At 43.9% G+C, this 25,298-nt stretch overlaps 1 protein-coding gene across 1 annotated transcript in view; it reads right to left on the bottom strand.

The window, feature by feature from the left end:
• The window catches only part of tmem108 (transmembrane protein 108), a 44,656-nt gene extending 20,587 nt beyond the window's left edge, over window positions 1–24,069 (bottom strand). Inside the window, exon 1 of the mRNA XM_076761588.1 lies at window positions 23,518–24,069. The gene's annotated coding sequence lies outside the window, so the exon portion shown is untranslated. The remainder of the gene's footprint in view (window positions 1–23,517) is intronic.
• Window positions 24,070–25,298: the final 1,229 nt, after the last annotated feature.

The following is a 25,298-nucleotide window of genomic DNA, read 5'->3' as shown; positions in this document are numbered from 1 at the left end:
CCAGGGATTCCCACTGGGTGGATGGGGGACCTGCATGGAGGTGGACTAAGGTCTGCAAGGAGACACTGTGTGGATGCAGCAGGGGTGCCAACATACAATGGGCTCCAACAAAATAAAAAAGAATGCTTGTCTGGCAAAAAAAAAAAAAAACCTGGCTCAACCATATGTGATGTTATCCAGCAAAGCACTTTGTTGTTCAATCAAATAGGTGCAAGAGCACATTTTTCATAGATAAGTGCATAGGAAAAACAGTATAATTACACAGAAAAACACTTCCTTTTTAACCTCTTTGTTGCCTCACCTTGTTTAGTGTCAACGCCCTGTGAGACCTGGAGGTTGAGAACCTCATGAACAGTGTGTGTTCAGGCACAAAGTGAAACTTCATGTGTATCCAAGAGGCAGATGGATGTCTACATCCTCTCCAGGCCAACAATGGTGTCAACAATTACAGGAACTGCTGTGCATAAGGAATTTCAAACTGGGAAGAAATTGTGGAAAATGTTAAATTCAATCTGTCTCCACCCCCACCCCCCCAACCCCCCCAAAAAAGGAAAATAACAGAGCAACAATAGAAGGATTCACAGACGTAAAAATGCATCATACGTTTCGTCTGCTTTATAGTCTGTCAGTTTAACACGTTGCACATAGCAGTCCAGCTTCCTACTGGAGACGGAAAAAAAAAAAACTGCATGGCAACTGACATGCCCACAGACAGCAGTTATCACCATGGCAACCCTAATAGTACATTATATTCAAATTCATTCACAAGGACATTTCGGGGCTCAAACAGAAATGGGGGGAAAAAAAAAAAGAAAAAACGAGGAGTTTTGGAATTACAGAAACCATAAGCAGAGAGAGAAATCCTGGTACGCTCGCTTTGGTCCTGGGACTCGGTTCAGGCTTTGTGTTTGCGGTCCTGCTGACAGGCCCTGGTTCCCGAAGGTCCTAGACTGCAGCTGTGAATAGTGTGTCTGGAGGGGGTGCAGACTAGAGGCCAAAGCCAAGGTCGCCCGAGATGTCATAATGAAATAAGCCTGTCACTCCATCTCTGCGTGGCCACCAGCCGCAGGCATAACAATGCTTTTAATTTTGGACTTCCCTCTATTCTGCGGTTATGTATAGGAGTTGTGGCAGCAGGCTGGCTTCTTGCCCACAACGGCTGCAGCCTCAGAGCTTTTCCATGACGAGAGGGGAGGAGGAGGGAAGTGTGGGAGTCGACAACGACGGTGTGAACTACAGCGTTGTGTTCTCACAGTCAACTGATAACTGGACCTGTAATCACAACTGTCCTAACCGATGCTTTTTTTTTTTTTTGATGCCACTCTCTCACGCTTTGGTCCATCCCTTTGTTATGAACTGAAGGGAGCCGTCCGAGGAAGATGGTGCAGAATAAAGAGGGGTGAAGTGTGTGGGAGTAACTGGACAGATACATGTGGCAAAATATTGTCATGCATAAAGGCCAAGAAAACTGGCAACTGAAGCAACACTACGTCTGCTTTAGTGAGGTCCTAATTCTTAAAAGTAATTTCCTAAAAGTTTTACCTTTCAGTATTTACAGCGGGATCACATAAAAACATAGTTTCATCACTGCTGAATTCATTACATGAAAGCAAAAGCTTGGTGTGATCTCAGCGTGTTTATCTGCATTTCAAGTTGTGTGAAACCAACTTCCTGCAGCCATGCCCTTCCACGGCGACTCAGGGGACATGCCTACACAGAGGGCGTCCATTTTTCCTTTGATGCTGTTCTCCCCTTTGATGGAAATCAGCAAACAGCCCCTGATAGCGCAGTGGCTGCTGTCTTGCTCTGTCCATGTGTTTCTTGCGTTAATGTTGTCAAATCCTAACCTGGTAGAGATTGGCTGTAATTCAGGAGTAAAACCTCTTTTTCATAGGATGGCAGCGTATCATCCGATCATAGTGAACCCCTTAAAGCCCACCAGCTTTTACCCAAACCTAACCTTCTTGGGTTTGATGTCCAGAACGTTTGTTTGCTATGATTAGACCAATGTGACTTTCATTGCAAAATTACCAAATGCTTGGCACCAACATGTAAGACTGTGGCTTATTGTGCAACAGGGAAGCTGATTACTGATTACAGCAAGAAACAATTCTATTATGAAACCATTTTTCATCATGGGGAGGGGTAAAAACCAGTCCCAGTGACTGGAGCACAAGACGGACTCTGGGGCTTTGATAACTTAATTGTCCAGCCGGGATACACACAAGAACTGAATGATTACAAGTATCGATTCGATGCAACAACAAGCCTAAATTAAATGCAAGCAGCAAGACTACAAAGCAGGAATAGGTTTCGAGGGAGCTTTCTAATCCTTCCATCCCTGAAGGCGGCCATATTGCTGAGTCACTGTGGTGAGCTTTATGTATGAGCTCTGTCAGTAGTGGCCCTGGATGGTAAACCTGGCAGGATGAGTTGCTGATGCTGCGTCATGAAGGCTGGCAGAGGATGTGCGGGTGATCAATCAGCACCATCGCTCCCCTCAGGTCCTGCCTGCGGTACAGCGACACACCAGCCATTAAAAGAACATTAGGCTACCAGCATGGCGTTCACTCTCACCGGAGCACCAGAGGAGAGAAATCACCCTCCCCGTCCCAGCCAATCACTGCTAGATGCCACTTACATAAACTCAGGAAGACATGAAAAACACTGTGAAACTTAAAGACACTTAAAGAAGCACAGAGGAGTTAAAAAGCCTTTAAATGTGCAGAAAGCTTTTACTACTGATGGAATAATTACATGTGGAACAATTTGCAGCTCCTCAGAGGAAAAAGGCGCATATTTGAATTTACTTTTCTTTGTTATTGCAATATCATCCCTAAAGGTTTCTGCCACATTTCTGCAAATATGGTGTCTGGATCGTATTGAGCATACAGATGGGCAGCAGAGATGTAGATTTTACTGCAGTAAAAATCTTTTTAAGTTTATACTGAGAATTTGATTTTTCTATGTGAATCTGGGTCACAGCTGGAATCTTTTGTACAAGTTGTAAATCCAAGCTGACTGCAGCTCGATGCCGTCCTACATGAGGGGGCAAGATACAAACTTTCCAAAGCCATCTTTCAAGCCTACAGGATGCAAGTGTTTGATATTCAAAACTATGTTTACATATAAAGTTGTCTGATTCCAGACCTGTGCATCTGTGGCCTCATCTCCAGTTATTTTAGCTATTCAAAAAGGTTTGGTGTTGTTTCCACTGGTTGCTGCAACAAGTTGTTGTCAGCTGACTGACAGAAACTCTTAAATGTTTCACTGTTAACAGCTTCAGGGTATGCATACTGAAATTACGTAGGCAGGTTGGATACAGTAACACAAAACGGCAATTCAGTCTGATTATTAAGCTAAAAGGGAGTCCAGCTAACAAACACCTGCTGCATGCACATACAGCATCTACACAGAAATCTCAAGTTATGAAAGAGTGAACAAGAACAACGCCTCCAGGTTTGTGTTCATATGTCTTTGATGGCAGCATCATGATTATACAGATGGATTTAATGTGCTCAGTGAGCAGGCTGTCAGCTCATATCCATGTCTTGGCTGTAGATCTCAGGTCAACATATTTTATACTGTGTCAGTGTAGAGAAAACAGGATAATGTAGCATTAAAGATGATGCACTGTCAATAGCCATTAATGTAGAAGCAACAGAGCGCAGCACAAGAGCAGGAACACACTTTTCTGAGTGTGTGTTAGTCACTGTTATCTAAGTGGAACTGTTTTTCTAGCTTGCTTTGAAGTCCTCATTGTCATAAATGCCTTAATGCGGAATCTCAGCTTCACTCTCACGTCACATCAACAATGGAGGAACCTACGGTAGCTCTCGCAGGATGAATGAATCTCTAACTCGTTCAGTGGAGAACTCCCACTCAGGAAGAGCAGTGCTCAGGGGCAGCTGAGGAGGAGTTGAACAGCATCACCGGTCTCTTCATTACTCAACACACTCACACGCAGCCAGGACCAATGACTAAAGCAATTTATCAGAGGAATCATGGCCACAGCCCTATCTGGAGGTGTGTGAACACATGTGAGACACAGACAGAGAGATAGATGGTAGTCAACTAGAACTCCTGCTTATTTGTGCAGCTGCTACAGAGTCCATTTTCAAGAAGAAAGTTTTAAGCATGAGCTTCCTGCGCACTTCAGAGGTGTTTTATATCTTTTATTGCATGTGCAAGTCAAGTCACAACTCTGTCAGAACAAGTTTCAAGTCCTTTAAAGCCAGTCCAAGTCAAGTCATAAGCAAGATATCACTAAGTCAGAAACTGAGAGTTGCTTTCAAGATTCAACTTAAGCGTTAAGTCCCAAGTCAGCCATGTCTCATGACAGTCAAGTCCAAATCAAGTCTTAAGTCCTAATTTTTGCAACTTCAGTCAGATCCAAAACTATGTCCTGAGTCTTGAGTCTTTATTGAGTCAAATCTTTATTAAGTCATATCTCAAAGAGGTCAAGTTGAAGTTCAAGTCTTTCCTTTCATGACTTGGGTCAAACCCGAGTCCAAATGTAAAGTCTTAAGCTAAGTTTTCTAGGAGTCAAGTCATAAGTGAAGTCCCAAGTCTTTAAGTCTCAATTTAGGTCTTCATGTGGTCAAGACCCAAAGGAATCAAGTCCAAGTCAAGTCTCAAGTCTTCACTTTCTTGACCCAAGTCTGACCCAAAGTGTCAACACTGAAGTCAAGTCTCCCAGCGGTCCAAGTCCTCAACTTTCAAAACTCCGGGCTTCAAATCTCAAGTCAAGTCGAACCAGCACTTGTGCTTTGGATGCGTTTTAAAACTGCTGGAGAAGGTGGCAGACTCAGGCTCACACTGTATCACACCGGGCAGTCATTAAAACCAAGGCAAGGCCAGACTGTCTGACAGATTCAGCAGGGGATTGAATCAGTGGAACAAAAAGTGAGACAGGTAGCTGAGCCCTAGGGAGGAACCTGACAGACTGGTTATATCACTGGAAAGAGGACACCACAGACTGAATATCAAGCACTTGGGATGATTGAAGAAGAAATGCTGTCAGTGGATGCATTTGATTAGTTTTGAAGTTGGACCAGACAGGCCAGGCGCACACAGGGAAAACTTTATTGGTGCAGTTCCCCGTGTTTTTCTGCCCAAATCTTTGCTTTGACATGATATCAAGACATTACATTAGGATACTGGCAGACAGTTGAGAATCGTTGGTAGAATCAAAGTAAGAGCTCATTATTTTGCACCGACATTCAGCCGGTACCCACAGTGAAATCCTTTATGGAACATAAACTAACAAAAGCCTCATTTGTCAAAATCAAGTAGACAAAATAGAAGAAACAGTGTGAGAGAAAGTGAACACAGCAGGAAAGTTAAATTACAGCACTTTGTCACAAAGTACCTCAATGCACTGAACACCACAGACAGATAAGCTGTTAGATGATGTCCAACGCTGAATGCAATTTGATGGATTTCTCCTATAAGACCTCCCAAGTGGGTGATATTTGGCTTTTTTGTTATTGACGGTGCACAGACACTCATACACCTCGAGACATCAAGACCTGTATTACCTGCAATTGCTCTGCACAAGCTTATTCCTCAGCTCCGGAGAGAGTTCTTGAGCCAGGCAGTAAAGGATCAGACATTGGGATGCAGCTCACCCTCCTCGCCACTGTCTGAGTCGTAAATACCCCCCCCTCTATCTCTGTCTCCCTCTTTCTTCTCTCTGTCCTTATTGGACCCCTGACTGAGTGAGTGACTGACTGCTACTGCGAGCAGCTCGCTGGTGATGAAGAGTTGTGTGAAACTACAGCGTGTCACGTCCCGCTACGCTCGTCACGACCAGTAACACAATCATATAATAACATTGTGGCAAAATAGGTGAAAGGGGCTCAGGATGACAGTAAAATTCAACACAGTTACTGGATACATAATCACACTTGCCAGAGTCATTTGGTTTGTGGTGCATGTTTTAATACATCCCAGCAAGTTGATATGTGCACAATATTACAAAAAAAAGGATCTATGTAAAATGGCATTAGTGCTTTTTAGCAGCATGTGGTTGATAGCACGTTGCCTTGTCTCAGACGGTGCTGCTCACAGGGGATATTTGACTTGTAGACACAGTTTCCTCCTTCCTGTTTGTGATTCTGCACTAATGAGGTGAAATAAGGGTACTGCCTGGACAAGGCACCGCTTATAGCTTTGCTGGTCAAAAGGCAGGATGAATGATGTGAAAAATGATTTTTACAAGGTTTCTGATCAGAGGCCTTGAGAATAAGCAAATAATTAGACTGCATATGGACCAAATTTAAGCAAAATGCTGAACAGCTGAAATGAAAGCACGACCCTATATTTGCCCCGTTTTGTCTTTCAGATCTAAAACGCCCGGGGAAAAACATTTGATCAAAGCCTCATCTTCGCCTTCTGTCTCACAGCCAGATCTCCAGACCGTTACATCTCACGGTGCGGCTGGAAGCTGTCAGGCCGACAGACAGATTGATATGTAAAGTCTGCCTCTCTAGCTTGGCCACATTGATTATCGGACCAGCACCACTCAATGAGGCCACAGTAACGGATAACAAGCACATAATCCTCCACGTAATAGCTGTCAAAGATCTAAATTTACACCAGCAAAATAGGCTTGGAGACCTTTGATGAAGTATTTGACCTCAATCAAAGATATTATCGCTGCTGGATAGACACCATACGCCTCTGTAGATCCGCCTTTCTCCAACTTCTAAAACACTATATTTCCTTTTAGAAAAACTATTTTCAGAATTGATTTAGACTTAACTAACGTGGGTCTGACTACAGCTTTTGGTTTAGCTTCCCAGAGGCTGAGAAAACCAGTTGGTTGAGTGTCTGTTCGTTGATAGCTTTCATTGCTGTGTGTTCTCCAAGCACAGATCCTTGGCAGGCCGGGGATGATAGAGTAACTTTGCATAAGTGCACGGCTGTCTCGCTCCCTGAAGCCCGGAGACGTCAGCAGGAGAGGCTGTTGCTGCTCAGTAAAGTGATCTTCAACAGGGGTTCTAACACAAGGCTTGATGTTGTAGAAAAGCCCCGAGCTGCAGGGCTTTTCTTCTCCTTCATCTCCCATCTCTCTTTGCGCCCCACTTCTTTAATGTCATGTCACGCTTTCATCCGAATAAGTATCTTCCTCTCCCCCTTCTCTTATCTTTACTTCAGGCTTGGGCTTCATGCTCCTAGTTCCTTGAACCAAGAAGAGCGATTTAAAGCTACCAGGGGTGAGACGTTTTGCTGGCAAATGGGAATTTTTTGAAAATATGAAGAATAATATAAATACGTCCACCCAACAAGTAAATCTGGAATTTCAACCTTTATTATCCCTGTGTGTATCTCTGTGGATGCTTTATGTGTGCACAGACCAAGCAAGCACAGAAGGACCTGGCTATGACTTCTGATCAATTATCATCAATTTCAAATTTGAAAAACAAAAAAAAAAAGAAAAAGAAGAAGATCTAAATAGCAAAAAACCCTGGATTTCCAAGTATTTATTAGTATTTCATCACCTGAACTGTTGCACTGCCACATTTTTCATTTTCTCCACGTTGGGTTGCACCTCCATTTCCATTGTATGCGATACGAATCGGCGCCAAATGTTCTTTGAATTCAAAGCTTTTAAATGTAAAGTAATTCAAAGCTGCAGCAATCCATATTTTTAAGTTAACAATGGATCAAAGTGCCATATGTAATGTGCCAGAGGCTGCTCATGGTGACGAACCCACAGAAAATTAGCACTCAGCTCGGCCGTTTCCCTCAGATCTGTGCAAAATTAGCAACTAGCTAGTGCACAGATAGCTAAAAGAGCATTTAGGAGCCAAACGGCCATATATTTCCCTCAAGAGCCAAATAAACAAAAAAGCAATTAATAAAGCTTAAAAAACAAAGACTCTCATTTGCAATTTCTCCAGTATGAACACACTTCAAACACAGCGAGAGTCCGGATATATTGTGCAATTTCCATTCATCATGCAAATGTCAGCTCACCAAAGGAAAGGGCAAGCTATTATTATGACTGAGGAGTGACATTTTTTTAATGGAGAAATTGTCAAAACGTATGTAAGCTTTACTTGAGCACTGGAAAGAATTTTGACAAATAAAGTTTAGCAGAACTACAGAAGACTGACAACAGAGGAAAATTCAGGGCCGTATTACAGACGGCTGACAAAAAAAGGGAGCGTCCACTTTCCCCTGTGTACCACCTTGACCCTGGGATGCCAATCTGATATCTAACGGATTAAAATTTTACCTGAAAACACACCTGCCCTGCTCCACCTATCTATTTTGTGTTTTAAGTAGAGATGGGTTAAAAGAGTAAGAGCGATTATTATTAAGAACATGACGGCTGCAGATAAGATAGAGGCATAATGACATGTAAAGTGCAGAAAGAGAGATTTTTTATCATTAATCATGCCAAATCCAATTAGCTTGAGGTCAAATTTTTTTCTTGATTTATAATTATTTCTTATTATTGTCTAATTTTATGGTATTTTTTAATGAATGGATTTCCATAACAAAAAAAAAAAAGCTAAAACATATGATCAGAACTTTTGATTGGCAGGTGTATCTGTTGGTGCGTAGAGGAGCGGTGGAGGTCAGCACCACATCAGATTTCCTGTAAAGCCGGTGACGTGGGTGTCCTCCATCTGACAACCCATCTGCAGCAGGTCGAACACCTGTCACACCTCACTTTCTGCCAATGAAGGTGATGGCCGGCCTGCTGGTGGCCAAACTGCCCTTTGGGGAGAGCTGACACCGTTTGAGAGGAACCGCTGTCAGAAGCACAATGACTCAGCTGGAGAAGCTTTGCTTTTCAAAAACGCTCAACGTGACTCAAGATACACTTATTTATTTTGTCTTTTCAAAGGCTGAATGGCTAATTTGTTGATTTTCGGTCTAACATTCGAGTGGGGAATTAACTGCACTGCATAACCGCACCAGGGGAAATTTAAGTATGAATATGCTTTGAAAATTCACAGATTTGAACTGTGAGAGAGAAGAGATGCCTTCCTGAATAGGAGCCTGCACATTTGCCCCCTTTTGAACAAACTATTTTCAAATTATGATGAGACTTCTAAAATAATTTCCACACAGAATGAAACAAGATGGAAGAATTTCTGCAGCTCTCCAGCTACAAAGAGGAAGTACACACAGACTGAATGAGGAATTCATCATTAGAAGAATCTGTTAGATAAGGCTTCCACTAAAGTGTGAATTTTGCCTGGTGCAACTTTAAATTTGTGAATATGTTTTGTTTTCTTCTTTCAGATGACTCCTTTATATTTGTCAAGGCTGGTTAGCAACCTCCATGGGACATCCCGTCCAATCACATCTCACTGTTCAATCTGTTCTCCGCTCCGATTGGTGAGGCAGAGGGTATTTTTAGCTCCAGATATTCAATAAAAGCAGACTCTTCTCCAGAGATTTTAAATTGAGACAAACAGACAAGCCAACACCACAGTAAAATAGCATGACACAGCAGCAGCAACGCAATGCCAAGGGTGCTGTCAGCCACCATCTATCCTCCAGCCCCACAGTGGGCATCACGGTTAGCACAAGGCCTCCCTGAACGCACCATACCTTCTTAAACCGAGCAGGTACAGAAAGTCAGCCATACTTAATCACAGAGCAAGAACACAAGCACAGGCTTTGATACACTGAGTCAAAACTTTGAGCCCAGAGAGAGTAGAAGTACTATTAGTGCACTGCAGCACAACTGCTGCAACATTAAACTGAGAAGGACCATTTGTCAAAGTGCTTCCCACTGGAAGTCCCCTATGTGAAGCTGTTTCTGAGGGGAGGAGAGTTAGCGGTCTTAAGACTCGTCCGCTGGCCTCAAAAGAAACGGTGACTCATGCGTCGATAAAGGTTAACTGCACTGCCCTCACATCCAGACAAGCTCTAATGAAAGGATGGATATTCTTGTATGAAAGAAAGACGCAGCTCGCAAGTTTAAATGATTCATGTTACTTCACAAAGTATCATGTATCAGCATAAAAGCAATTTTATTTGCCTTGAGGGTGAGGGATTAAAAATGTAGTGGTGCAAGTTGTACCCTCTGGCCCCTACTCTTTTACTTAATGCAAAATAAGACGCCCGGGGTTGCCAGCAACATAGAGGGCATAATACCATAAACAAGCTTAATCCCTTCAAATCAACATAACAGATGTAACAGGGCGGGACAATGTGCTTATTTCAACACGCTGAGGGTTGAGGGCAAAAACAAATTCCAGGCTGTCTGAGTCGTGTCAGAGCAGTTTGAAGTCTGATGGGACTCAAGTTATTATTATAATAAAAGATGCTGCCAAATTTAAGGCTAATGCAATAGAAGAGCAGTTCCCACCCTGGGGGGTCATCAGAGAAATCAGAGGGGTCATGAGACGATTTACACAAAAAAAATGCATCATTGATCAAATAATCTTAACTCAAATAAGATAAGATAAACCTTATCTTCAGATAACACAAATCAAGTAACTTACTAGCTTAGTTGCTAATCAGGATCAAGAGATGTGTAAAAAAAAGTTGGTAAATTTTCTAATTATTTTTGTCATGCGCACTGATTCCAAGGCCATGAATGAACTTTTAACTTCCACCGGCCTCTAAAATGTTTCGGATGAAACAGTGTGAGAAGGAAACATCACTCTGGTTGAACAACTCACACATATACAACCTGTGACAAGGGGTCCAAGTAGACTTTCCCTAAAACGGTAACAAACCAAAAAATGTGCAGATCGTCTTCTACAGTTGAGGCTCATATGCAACTAAGGAAACTGAGGTAACCGTAAAAGGAAATAACTAACTTAGCAAAATCCCTTTGTTCCAGAACAATTACTCATAGTGAATTCCACTGCCTATTGTCACATGTTTGTTCCCTCACATCTTGAAATGCAAATATTTCCTGTCGACATGCGATCTGATTATCTTACTCAGAGTATCTATGAACCACACGGGAGCTACGTCCGGAGCAGGACAGGAAACGAGGCCCTTTGGTGCCTTCAGGAATGTCCATGAGGTAAACACAGCAATCCTGCGCCGTACACAAGAATTTACATTGCACAGGAGGTCATGCATATTGTGCCCGCTGCGTCTCTACACTTCCTGGATCAGGTCATGGGCTGCACACAGACGTTCCGCTGAAACAGTAAGAGCACACACCTCTGGAGTGCGGGAAATTCCTCACTCTACACACACATTCCTAATTTTACCTCTTGACGCAGCCCCTTGTGTGGTGACAATGGCAGGAACGAAAGGCAGTGGGGAAGGATGTTTTTTGGAGGGGGGCAGCGTATTGTACCTCGCTTCCTTGAGCAGCGCAGCAGAGACCGCTGAGAGCCAGCTGGGACGAGAGAACGAGAGCAGCAACATCCGTAGAGACGTCCAAGGTCCAGAGATTTCCCGCCGGGCGATGACCACGTGTCCGGAGATGGAGGGAGAGATGTTGTATTGTTCTCCTCTCTCCTCCTCCCACCCCCCCACCCCCGCTCCACCCCCCACTAGTAGTGAGACGGATTAACTCCAAGAGCTGCGAATCCTGAGAGTGTCTGGCTCACTGTATGCAGACACACACACACACACACCGCATCAATTAAGCCTTCTTCATGTGATTCAGGCTGACAGACGAAGGCAGATGCACTCCACAAAAACATGACAAGGACAATTGGCCTGAAACTGGAGAATTTACCCATGGATGAGCAGCCCAGTTGCTCGATTCTCCAACAAACTAAAGGCCTAATAAGCCAATTACACTGAGGCTAAACTGCATGTGGTGCAACACACGCACACCAAATAATGCATACAAGTTTGTGATTGGCACACTCCAGAGGTGATTTAGGGTGATTGAGCTTGGAGTCTTCCATCCGGACAGGGGTGACCTTCTTCTTCAGCCACCACAGGAGGAAGAGCGTGGTATTTGGTTTGGAGCTGAGAGTGTAAAACCTGATGGAAAAAGAACATTGGCAGCCGCAGCTGTAATGACCTGAGCCGACGCTCCCTGCGGCGCTGGGACTGATGTTTACCTGGAGATGACAGTAGATATGGCGGTGTGGGGACCTGACATGGTTGACATTTTAAAGTGAGATCCTACTGAGGCCAGTCCAGTGGGAGTCCAGTTACAGTGGAGGAGGTGTCACTGGGGCAGAGTTGTGACACATTATTTGGATCACAGAGCAGACAGCACTCAAGTACTGTTATCAGAGCAACAGCAAACCACTAATGGGATATATCCGAATTGGCAGATTTTGAACAGTCTTGTGTGTCTATAGACTGGAAAAAGAAAATATAAAGCAGACAAGCATCCCTCGTATTCATCTCTTGCTTACTGTATGATCCAACACACTGTATTGATTTATTTACCCAGTTTTTCTTGATTATTGGAACATTTATTCAGAAAATGACCATCAGTGAAAGACCTGTTTGACTGACAATCCACGAACCAACGATATTCACTTCACAAAGATTTAGACGAGAAAGCTGGAGGCACTGAATGCTTGATATTTTACCTTGAACAAACCCTTAGAGTCCATGTTAGCAGCTAAGTGTGGCTGTGCTTAGGTACAGCGGTGTTTTGAGCTAAATGCTAACATTTGCATGTTAACATGCTGACAATGACAATGCTAACATGCTGTTTATGTAGCAGGTAAAATGTTTCCTAGCATGCTACTTAGCAATGCGTTAGCATGCTATAAGTAGAAGCTACGCCGCTAATGTGGCTTAAAAATAATTAAAAATAAGAAAAGATAATCAAATTGTTGTCTATTCATTTTCTGCCACACAAATCAAACTCTGAAGTACTGAAAAAACCTTGTTTCTCCAGTTTCAAAGATACTGACTAATCGCTGTTGACAATGACTGAGACGTTCAATGAGAAACAGTTATTAATATCTTGTAGGATCCAAAAATAATCTATGAAACTGGGCCAGGCAGTTGATAATTGCTGTCCTGCTCACAGCATCAGGCTGAACCGCTGTGAGCAAAACAAGACAATTACTCTGAATCACTCCTCCTTTGACAAACGAGTAAACCTCTTTCATAACTCCTGAACGAGAGCACACAACCTATAGGAGCGTTCATGTGTTTATGTTGAGTAACTGCACAATGGTGGTTCTTTGCATGGAGCATCTGTGTTACGTTGAGCAAGTTTTATGCAAGAGGATCAGGGTGTGAGCTCCTCTGAGGAGCGTAACTTCAAAACCTGTTGGGTAAATAATGTTGTTCCTATAGGTGTGAGAGTATGGTGTTCATATAAGAAGCTTTAGCGTGGATTACTGTCAAACATGCAACATCCATCAAATATCTCCCACAGATATCTTTAGGAGAAATAATGAAGCAATCAGTGCAACCTCTCGGCACGCTAATTACCAACGCTAGCCCAGAACGCCCATCAGCATGTGTGTGTCTGTGTGTGTGTGTGCGTGTCATTTTTAAAAATGCTTTCCAGGAGAAAAATGTCTCACCAACCGACGTTTAATTACCAGAGGATGGAGAGCTTTGGTTCGCCCGCGCCATCACTCACGGATGAATTAATGAATAGGTAAACAGCAGAGGAACGTGCCAGACTCAGCATGGTTTGGATGAGATCTGTGACACTACACATGCTCACACACACACACACACACACACACACACACACACACACACACACACACACACACACGCACACACACACACACACACAGTCAGCAGTGTTTAATATTATGGATGAAGTGGTGGTTCAACACTATGGCTGGCTGGAGATGGAGCTTAAGCTTCACAGAGTCTATGATTAAGTGATAAACCACAGATGGTACACGCCCCTTTGCTCACGCATCCAACAGGTAACAGAATGAACGACAAGAAGAACATGATGTATTTCATCAGAACGGTTCATGGAGTTATCATAAATCTTGGTCTCCATCCACTGGGAGACAAATAAACACAGATGGGTGACATAGCAAGGCGTTTCTCCCACTAACGCTCCTCTGCACTGATTCTCAAGGTCTCTGAAAGTCCCTCGTATAGAAGCATCAGGATTAAAAGAGATTGCAGAATCAGTAATGTCTTTTAAATGATCTCTTTTTAAAAATACAAGTTTTATTTTCCATATCAGAAGTTTTACCTATTTGATTTATTTAGTTCATTCAGATTTTAATTAACTGTAGAGCTGAACTGTTTTAATTGGCTTTTCCCATGTAAAACACTTCATAACTCATATTATTATATTAGATAAGTTTATTATACAAGTTAATTTATAACTTCAATTACTCATCTGAAATGAGAGATGGTAAAAAACAGTATATTCTGCCACCAGTTGTTGGTTTCAGTTGAACATTGTTGGCTGCAGAAAACATCACTGGCAGACTTTCATTGCAGTTTAATTGACAATGTTACATCCACCATGTTGGTCTTTTATCTTCTCTTCAAACATTCCTGCTGGAGCATCATCTGTTTGTATTACAGCTGTTTTAGTTATTCTGTGATTATTTTACTGCGAACCAACCTAACCATTACAGTAATGCTGGCTGTCTGAGGCTAATGTGTTGCTAATACAACAATCTGAATAATGTTTAAATTACTGTTGGGCTAAACTGTCAATATTATGCATTTTTCAGTTGTCCATTACTTTCCAATTACTAACCGTAAAGCTTCAAAGCAAACTTCTTGTCTTCCACCTCAACTGGAAGTGTGTTTCATTTGCAGCATAGCTGTGCACCTATAAGCATAATAATCGCATAAGACTGTGAAAAATACCCATCACAATCTCCCAGAGAGCCAAGTGATGTCTTCAAATTGCTTGTTTTGTGTGACCAAAAGTCTAAAACCTAAATATAGAAATTTCACAATGATATGCAGAGAGAAAAGCAGCAAACTGTCCCAGCTGAGAAGCTGGAAGCAGCAAATATTTGGCTTTATAAATTGCTTAAAATGATTAGCAAATACCTTGCCGCTAACTCTTTCTTTGCCTTTAGCTTCAGGCTGGAGAGACAAGCTTCCTCACTGCACCGTGGGACTCTAAAAGCATCCAGGTTTAAAGACGTGTCACGGCACAGAGTTGGAGAGGGACAAAACCCACCCAGCGAAAAACCTGTGCCAGACTAAATGAATGTCAATGGCATTCCAGTGGCCTGTTTACGGCTGTCGTAGTTAAATGTCAAACGCTTGGTCCGGCGGGGGGAGACGGGGCCGGCTGGGAGAGAATTTGCAGGTGTCTCTCCCTCCATCACTCTGCTGCCTCTCTCTTCTGTGTGATGTTGGGCATGGGACAATACATCGGGATGAGCTGCAGGATCTATTATTAGCGGAAGAGTGAAGAATGGAGTGAGGGCCCAGGGGAAAGCAGGCGAGCCGGCCAAACCTCACTGACATTATTTTAAGAGTTGCTGTGGTGACAGTTTCCGCAAACGATGACTTCTGTACCGTGGATGGCAAAAACTGTGGATGCACCACAGTTTAAAGGGCCATTCCAGCGGTTTTGCAAGTTGTAGCTTCATTAAGCACTCAAACATAACATTTTGTCTGCTGTTCAGGCATCCATTGGCTTCTCTTGACTTAAAATTTGCTTATTTTTTCTCCTTATGTTGTAATCCACTGTAGTGAAAAGTCTGCATTTTTTTTAATCAATTTTTCATTATTGTTGTTTGGCCCAGTGGACAAAAAACTAGCTGTGGACCCCGAATGACCCCCTTTGTTTCGCACCATGCGTACACGCAATTTTATCATGTGACATACACAAGCACAGTTTAAACTGAAATAATAAAGGCCAGTTTGACTAGATTTAACTCAGCCCCCCATACTAGTTTCATATGCTTTTGTGGTATCATTAACACAGATATTTGCAATTCTTTCAGTTACCAAACAGAAAACACAAAATAATTGTTAGACGGTAGACATGTTGCCTTTGGGCCACCTGTGGGTCTGAGGCTGAGGGGCTGTGGCACTGTGCCGATGACATCTGGTACAGTGCAGCTTATATTATTATAGATTAGTTTTGCTTAAGGCACATTTGTTGCTCCCTGTGTTGTCAACGAGAAGTTAGACAAGTAGATCAAAAAAATACATCAACAATCACCTTTAAACCTAAATAATTGACTTGATGTAAGAGCCATGCTAGCAGTTTCCCCCTGCTTCCAGTCTTTATGCTCTGCTAAGCTAACTCTAGCTCAGTAAGTAACAGAGACATGAGAGCGAGAAAGCCAATAAATGTAATTCCCAAAATCTCAAACTGTTTCTTTAAACATTCTAACTTTAAGGAGGCAGCATCTGTAAACACACTGGTATGGCCCTTTAAGTCTGCAACTCTGTGTGCAAAGGAAACAAGAAAGACATGGAATAAATCCAGCAGCACCAGATGCATAAACTCTCATTACAGCGTCGAGAGGGAGAGAAAAATCATTGCAGTTACTACAGCATGTTTGACATATCGCATCCCACAGCGAGCTGCAGTGTTTTTACAGCAGGAACAGCCTGTGCAGCCACCAGTACGTCCAATTTATTTGCAGCTTCTGACAAACCCAAAACGTCAAGTCATCTCTTCTCCCTAAAGGACACTCTCCTCTCCAGGGGAGGAGGAGGGGGGAGTCACTCCGGCAGCTTCAGCAGCAGGTTCGTTTGGCCTGCGCTACCTGTCGTTCACAGCAGCGCCATCCTCACTACACATGAGATAATGTGAGCGTGAACACGGATCTTGTCGCTCAGGGTCAGAACCATATGAAAGTATAACTGAAGACAGCGAAGTTAGCAGCGAAAGACAGTGAAGGACATTTTAAAGTGCGTATCTTGACATGAAGCCAGACATCTGCCCAGTGGCTCAGAGGATTTTGTTGTTGCCATGTTGCTTCTTTCTGCTGCCAGTGCTGCACTCACTCCAGCATCAATGTCCTCCCTGCACGACAATGCCACTGTCTCCATGGTGACGTAGCTGCCACAAACCACCACCCCTACCACCACAAACACATTCGCACACAAACACACACAAACATACCAGGCGAAATCCCACTGTGTCATTTCGCAGTCTTTTTTTAAACGCCGCTCTGTGTATGGAAATTAATTTGCAGGGCCTACGCCTCGCTCCATCTTATTCAGTATTAATGCCGTCTCAGATTACTAGACAGCTTTCCAGCCCCCTGAGGCCACGGATCTCTGAGACTGGAGAGCGAGACGGAGGAGGAGAATAGGAGAAAACCACATAAACTGCTACCTAATTGGTGGTGACAAGCGCCGAAAGTTTCATATTTGAGGAGTTCTCCCAGAGGTGGTTAATGCAATGATTGCAATGAAATGTCAGCTCCCATGACACCTTGGGCAACGAAGACATCAGAAACACACTGTATCACTATTCCGGCTTGCATGCTAGCAGTCATGTCGCCTGAAGTCCCTTTCACACATGCAGTCTAATCCCGGAAATGTTCAGGAACATTTCCTGCATGGGGTCATGAGTGAGTGGGAGCAGGGATCGATATGCAGGGGAGTCTGAACAGCCAGTTTCCCACCTCAGGACTAAGTCACATTTCAGGGAAAATGCTGGTGTTGCGAATGAAAGCGGTGACACTAGAGGGACAAGTAGGTAAAGGACGAAAGATGCTGATGATGATGGCGTATTTGAACCTCGTCGGCCACCATTTTCCTGAAAAAAATTAGACAAGTCGTCTGCCACGTACATGTACATCCAGAGTTTCATGGCGGTTGGCATCCACAGCTGCTATGTGCTGGACTGTCCCTTGTCCTATCTGTTCCAGCATTCCCAGGGCATGTATGAAAAGACGCAAGACGGAAATGCTCCTGAACGTAGCTGCATGTGTGAAAGGTGAAAATCACTAGTTATTTACGGGGAACTATGTGTGAAAGAGGCTCAAGAGATCCTTAGAAAAACACCTTTTGTGCCCGAAGAGCATTTTGGCACAAAGTACACAGTCTGCCGAATCCTCCTCCTTCTTCCATCTCCTTCATATTTACTTTTACCTCATGTGACCTCGGACTTGTCTCTCGCCTTGCCAAGCACTGAACATGAGGAACATCAGCCTCGCTGCTCTTCAGCCCATCAATCAGGCTCTCCAGCAGCCATGAAATGAGCCATATGCGGCATGGGCAGGGCACAGAGGGAAAACAATGGTTTTATATACTCAAGAGCTCCAGATTTCCTTTCCTGGCATTCGCACTGCCTCAGCTTGGACTCAAACAGCTTGAAAAAGGGTAGTGTAAGTCATGAAATCTAACGCTGGCTTTGGCGAGGTGATTAGAAATGCAGAGGGTGTGCGTATTTGGAAAAGGAAATGCTTCGATTCCAACAGCAGAGCAGAGATGACCAAGCATTTAAGACAAGATAGGGGAGCTGTTCCCGCCGTCACCTCAATCCTCCACAACAATTAGTTGCTGACAGTGACATAGAGCACAATAATAAGCTCTACCATGGGGAGGGGGCTCCCCACTCCCCAGCATATGGTGGCACTTTAATCTGAAGCCTGTGTCAGATGAGTCTGGTTGGGATACAAGATTTAACTTTAACTGTTCGCATGCTCAAAAGCTTTGAAGCTACAGAAAAACAAAGGGCTTTGAATAGAATTTGCTGTATTCAAAAAGTACGACTGACAAATATTCACGAGAGGATCTTTTCTGCTTTTTGGTGTTCGTGCAAGACGTTCAGCACTGAAAGAACAAAATATCCAGATTGAAGAAGTTGTCAAGGAAACCAGAGAGTGGAGGCTCTGTCTCTCTCTTTTTTTTTTGACAGAATAGCACTTTTCTGGGTGTGAGGGTGGCGATTTGCTTCCTCGCTGGCCGGGGTCACAACCTGCCATCCATTAGAGGCTCTGAGTAATCTCCATAGGTGAGCCCTGCTTCAGACCCCGTAATCATCGGGCTGACACCTGCTACTTTTGTCCCCCTCCATCATATGACCCCCACCCCAAGGGGCTGGCTGAGGCTGGGCTTGCAGGGGTAACGTGTGCCCCCCTGGACTTCTCCTCTCACCAGGCCTTCTCATAATCCTATTAGACCCAGTCATCTGCGCTGAATTAAAAAAAAACGTGACGAATGATCCGAAAACACAAACCCTCAGTGTCCCGAGGAGTCCCTGTTTCACTTTTCACATGCGGGCATGAGACACATTTTATCCTTCGCTGGGACCTTTTTTAAACCCTGTTTTGTGTGACAAGACAGATTAAAGGAGCTCTCAGATGTTAACAACACAAACGCTCCTCAAACTGACTGGAGGGAGAAAATAGCTGATGTGTAACTAGTGCCGAGCTTAAAGGTCTGTCCTGTAAAGCTCAAAACTGACTGAGGGGACTAGGCTAGAGTTAAGCCCAGCCTTATGACTTCCTATAGAAAAAGGCACCAGGGATTGTTTTACGCCTTTGCACTTCAGAGCGTTTAGTATAGAACAAAAAATGCTTCACATATCTCCACATATTTAGGTTGATTTATTGTGCAATAATAAAACATTGCAGCAGCAGACTTCATATACCCTCGATCTCTTCTGCCTTGCCTCATAGGTTATGTATACTTGTGTGTGAGCTGTGTAACTCTTAAAAGCGTTATGGTGCAGCATGAGGGATCATCCTGTCGTTTGACATAAGCAGGACCACAAAGCAGCTCTTTGTTAAAGTTAAAGTGCTGAATACGTCTTTATTGCATACGTCTGTATGGTAAAGTATGGGGACACACAAACAAGATTAGTCTACAGCACTGTGAGGCTGTGCACTCAGCTAAATGCTAACGTCAAGATGCTAACATGCTCAAAATGACTATAACATGCTGATTTTTAGTAGGTCTAATGCCTACCATCTTAGTTTAGTTTGGGCGCATGCTAACATTTGCTAATTAGCGCTAAAACACAGAGTCCAGATGAGGCTGACGGGAATATCATTAGTTTTCACGATGGCACGGTGGAGTCACAGGATCAGCAAAGTCAGCAGGATGCAACAACTGGGAGCCGTGATTGTTTGTGCTGATCCAGGGAAACTCAGCGGATCATCCAAGACTTTAGTGCTCATCCTCTGGGAACCATGAATGTCTGTACAAAGTGTGAAGACAATCCATCCCAGAGTTGGTGAGACATTTGCGCCAATTCTCCTAATAGATGCTATCAGTTTGCTTAAGCTCCAATATGTGGACTGCAGATTCCAGCTTTGGCTCAAAACCTCTTTTTTCCCCAACTCAAAGCTAAAAACAAGCCTTTGTGTGAACATTAACTCTCCGGGGATCCACTGCACGTGCTCCTCAGCCTGCTGTATTAGCGCTATCAGACACAAGCTAAAAATCCCTACAGCAGCACTCAAAAATCGCCTTACATAACACATTCACAGCGGCTATTTCCTGAGCAGGAACTTATTGGGCCCTTTCACCTCTTGGGTCCCTCTTGGCACAGAGGGTGACCATCAGTGGGTGGAGGTGCAGATTGGAGTGGCATGGCTGCAGCAGAGGAATGCGAGGAATTCCCCTTGTAAACACCTCATGCTCGGACGGTCACCGCACTCTTATCTCCCCGTGCCCATCGCCCCCTTTAATCACCATAATGGTTAGTTATTCATTACCAACGCCCCCTCTTCTTCTTCTGTCTGCTTTTCCTGGAGCCTCTGCTCGGTCAGGGCAGGTGGGCTTGCTTCTGCTCAAGGCTTTTGTTTACCTGAGGCACCACATGGTATATTATTCACTATGATACCCCCCAATGGGCAAACAGAGCCTGCTCTGATATTACTGTACACACTACAATGGCTTTCAAATGTCAACAACTTGAAAGAGAGAGGTTTTTTTTTCTTTCTGCATGACTAGCCCAGACTCCTTTTGGCCCTATGGGAACACTCTTTGGCTGATAGGATCATAAGTGGCTGAGGGGGGGAATTTATTTTTCTCCTGGCTTGAATAGAGCGGTTTTCGCTTGCTTTTCAGCGTGGCACCTCCCCCGTGGTTCCTGCATATGAGCCGGCTCTCGGCTTGAATGAAAGTCATTTCGAAAGCAGCTGAGGGCCTTCGTTAATACTGCGCGACATTTAGGAAACACAGGAAAAGAAAAAGCGCAGGCTCAGGCCAGCTTTTTCCTCCCTTTGCTTAAGCGAAATCCTGTTTTGGTCACTTGCCGTTTTGGCCAGGCTGGTGGAAGGTGCGAAGTCCATGCTGAGCACATAGTGTGTAGCATGAGGGGCCCATGGGGGCTGCATTCCACCTCATGGCGTACCACTCTCTACCAGTCATAAGGGGCGCTTACTTACAATTATGAAACCCGCTCACACTGCCATAGTCACATTCCCCGACAGTTTCCCATCAGCTCAGACTTTCTGCTGCCACAGTCAGAAACCAGATTTTCCCATTTCCTTGGACTTCCTCAATACGTTTGTTTAAGGGAGGTCTGTTGCTCTGGATGGGAAAGCTGATATTTTCCGGGTGTTTTTCATTGTTAATGTAGACTTTTCCTGACACCGCTGATAAGAGAGCAGCTGCGGAGATTGTCCTGCCGCTGCCCTCTGAAAATTCTTGGGAATGTTGACAGTAGATATCACACCACATAGGAAGGTGTTGAAATGACCGACACACACTATGGCCTCCATCATTCAGGACAACATCACAAAGAAATGGCGGGATGTGCCGTCAATAACCTATGAGGAAAATCATTGAGGCTTGACTGTATGAGCTTTCATGATGATCTTTTTGGGAGTTCGCATGCAAACACGCAACACTAAGATGGTGAACACAGTTAAAATTAGCCTATATGTTAAATATTTTCCTCACAACTAGCACTATCTAGCCCTATCATCAGGACTAATATCCTCAGCAGCCTCAGCTTTACTTTATGTTTAGTGCTAATTAGCAATCGTTAGCATGCTAACACATGACATTAAAATGGTTAACATTAGTCTATATACTAAAATTTTCCTCACAACTTTAGTAATCACTTAACATTACGGCTACCACCATCATCAGGACTAATGTTCTCAACACGTCAGCTGTACTTTCATTTTAGTGCTAATTAGCGATGCTAACACGCTAAACTAAGATGGTGAACATGGTTAACATTACATGCTAAAAATCAGCATGTTTGCATTGTCACTGTGAGCATGATGTTAGCACTTAGCTCAAAGACTGTAGACTTGTTGCTTGATAAATGATATCAACGACTAATCAATTAGCTGCTGATTAATTTTCTGACAATCAACCAATTGATTAATTGTCTACTTGTTTCTGCACTAGGTTTGGAACAACATTCTGTAAATAAACTTGACTTTGCTCAAACTGACAAACCAATTAAATTCAGTGAAAAGTTTCTGGAAAACGAAATGAATCGTTGGAAGAGGAAATGGTGTCATGGATCGTCCTCATTTACCAAGTTGTCTTCAATAAATATTCAGAGTTTGCAGCATCGCATGATTTCTCTCTGGATATATGACCGGTCATCGAGCATTGTGCCCAAAGAATAAATGTCCTCATTAGTATTAAGTGCTTTGCTCATATGTTCCGTAATACCCATTCATGGTATCACAGCAGGTCAGCTCGCCCCGAGGAAACTGTCAGCTACAGATGTCAATACCCCCATTGACCCCTCTCCCTCCCCCCACCACTGCACACACACGGCACTGGAGGATTGTCCCCCAGAACAAAGGAATGGGGGGTTTCTGTGGAGAACAGGCAACCAAACATTCCTGTCACAATGCAGAGAGTGGCTGGCAGGTTCAATTAGTACACACTTTAAACTGTGCTCTATAAGATCCCACACTGTGCTTGAAAACAAAGCTGCAGCTCCACACTCGAATGGGGCATTTTGTGATGCCGCTGTGTTCATCGTAGTCTTGCGTTTTAAGAGAGTTTCTCCTATTATCTGCTTTGTTGCTGCCATGTTGCCTGAGAAATAAGCCACTTGAAGGGCGCTCCGGGCAGAGATCTTCAAGGTGCAAGATTGATGGCTTTCTCTCTCTTGAAAAACTTGAAACTTTTTTTTATTTTGGGGAGTAAACCGGCCTACCACTGCTGTAAATAACCTGGGACTACAGCCAGCCACTGCAAGGAATCTACCATTAATCTCTCCAAGAATAAAGTGTCACCCAAAGTCTAATGAAACACTTCAGAACACATTTCCTTAACTTGCCTTGATACTCCCCTGTCAAGAAACACTGGGACAGAGATGGATACAACACAAATTATGATCAGAGGAACCCAGAAAGCCAAAAAATGCAATTATTCCTAATCTTCCCAATGAAAATTTGCAGGAAGCATCCAGAGAGCTGACCAGCAGCAGCTCAACTTCTGATGATGGCATTTTCCTGTCTTAGTGTAAAACCTCCATGTCATCCAAGGCACTGACAGATGCTCTGAAGCTCTATGTTGGGATGTGTTGCAGTGTTAGTTGGATGCAGCACTGACAGTGATTTCATGCGTGTGTCTGTGACAGTCACTGCTCATAATTGCCTGGAAACCGTCAGCCGAGCTCCCAACAAATCGGATGGTCAACATAATCAATACGCAGAGGTATTGGAAGAGCAGCCAATAAAACACAGCGCAGGCAGAGGGCAGAGGCTGAGCTGTCTGATCTGAAAAAGAGAAATAAACTGATGTACTTACCTATTACACAAGGTGCGCCGTAACGTCGGGTACTTGTCGTAACCGAGAGAAATGAAACCCCAAAGCCGCTGTGTCACACTTCACACCACCCAGGCGCACATGTTGCCAGTCCCCTCAGAGAAATGTCACAATCATGAGCCGCAACGAGGAGCCAGCGGGCTGCAGGAGCGGACCGCGTCGCCGTGGGTCGCGGCACAGCGTGTCCAAGGCGCCGGATGAGATGCGTAGGGCGCCACCCCTTTGCCGGACCTCTGGGACTCTGCGCCCACCTTTCCTCTCTCAGCCTTGTCGCCGTAAATCGCGGGACATGAAGCAAGCTGTCCGGCTCAAGGCGGCGCGATCGGCGGACACCGCTGGTGATGAAGCTGGGATCCGTGATCGCTCGTTAATGCGTGGTGCGCAATTAAAGAGGCGCGCAGGACGCCGGTGCCACCCACTAAAAGGAGGTTTTCGTGGTGAGCGTACGGGCAGGGAATTTTAATGAGGACTGCTGCAGAGTTTCCTCCCTGTGTGGAGAGTCGTGCTGAAATGCTCTGTCCTGACAAGAAAAGCTGAAAGTTACCTTTCAGGAGAGGAGGGGCCGCGATGAAGAGCGACGATCAGCCTCAACTCTTGGCCACCTGCCAGTCAGCAAAGTGGGAGATTAGCCCACCTCAATGGGACACCTGTTGACTTGAAACATCCTGGCCAACCGAAGCCAACTGTGATTGAAACTGCGCTTTTCTGTCCTGCTGCAGCAACGACAGACATTAAAGATGCAGCATTTCTGATAGAGAAGCTTTCAGAGCAGCTGCAACGCGTTGATCTAGTTAGTCGATTAATCAATCAGTAATCCTTTAATCATCAACTAAATCAAACTGTTTCCGACAGCTTTGCTCATTCTTTTAGTTAATTAATTTACATTTTGGGCTCCTGATAAGACAAAATAAGTAATTTTCAGACTCCTTAGAATCTTTCAGAATCTTTAATTGAGCAATTAACATAATTTAAAAAACAATAGTGTCCTGAGATAAATAAAGTAGAATGAGGACCATTATAAGTCATATATTCTGGGAAACAGCAGGAGAAACTAAACGGACGGCTACACTTGCAATCATTTTGTTTCATAAACATTATTTAAAGATGAGGATAAATTACATTGCAAATAATTAATATCCCTTTTTAAGTTTTTAACTAGATGATTAAATCAGAGGTTTTCCAAACCTTTTAGTTTACTGAAATGGACACATTATACCCATTGATAAGACTTTTGATCAGTTTAATATAGAACAGCTTGGTGGGACCTCTGGGGGGGTCACAAGGTAAATGAAGGAGTCAAAAGGTGACCCTTTATGTCTGATTTTTCTCATAAAAATTAAAATGAATAACTCAGAGCTCAATCGGTGGTGAGGTATTGCATGTTCTTTTAGTGCAAACCTCTACACGTGACCTTAAGCTACTCCTTGCTTTGTTGGAGGCCCCTGGAGGCTCCCGGACCCCGCAGCCTGAGTCATGTTCCTCTGTCAGTGCAGCTCTTTCTGCTCTAATCCCACACCTCTCAAACTGCAGCTCAAGCCTGAATCTGTCGGGAGGCTGTCAGCTGGTCCATCTATTATGAGGTTAAACCACTTATCTGTCCATATGGGAGAGAGCAGGGGCATCTAACCCCAGCTGGCACCCTGGTATCAAACAGCACATCGCTCTACGAAAGCCCTAAATCGACACTGGGTAAACAAAATCTGGCATCCATCTAGTGCAGGGGCAGATCAACAGCACATACAAGTTGGACATAAGTGCACAGG

This window comes from Chaetodon auriga, chromosome 21 (genome assembly GCF_051107435.1).
Source record: "Chaetodon auriga isolate fChaAug3 chromosome 21, fChaAug3.hap1, whole genome shotgun sequence".
NCBI classification, from domain to species: Eukaryota; Metazoa; Chordata; class Actinopteri; order Chaetodontiformes; family Chaetodontidae; genus Chaetodon; species Chaetodon auriga.
This window is presented reverse-complemented; position numbering and strand designations above follow the sequence as displayed.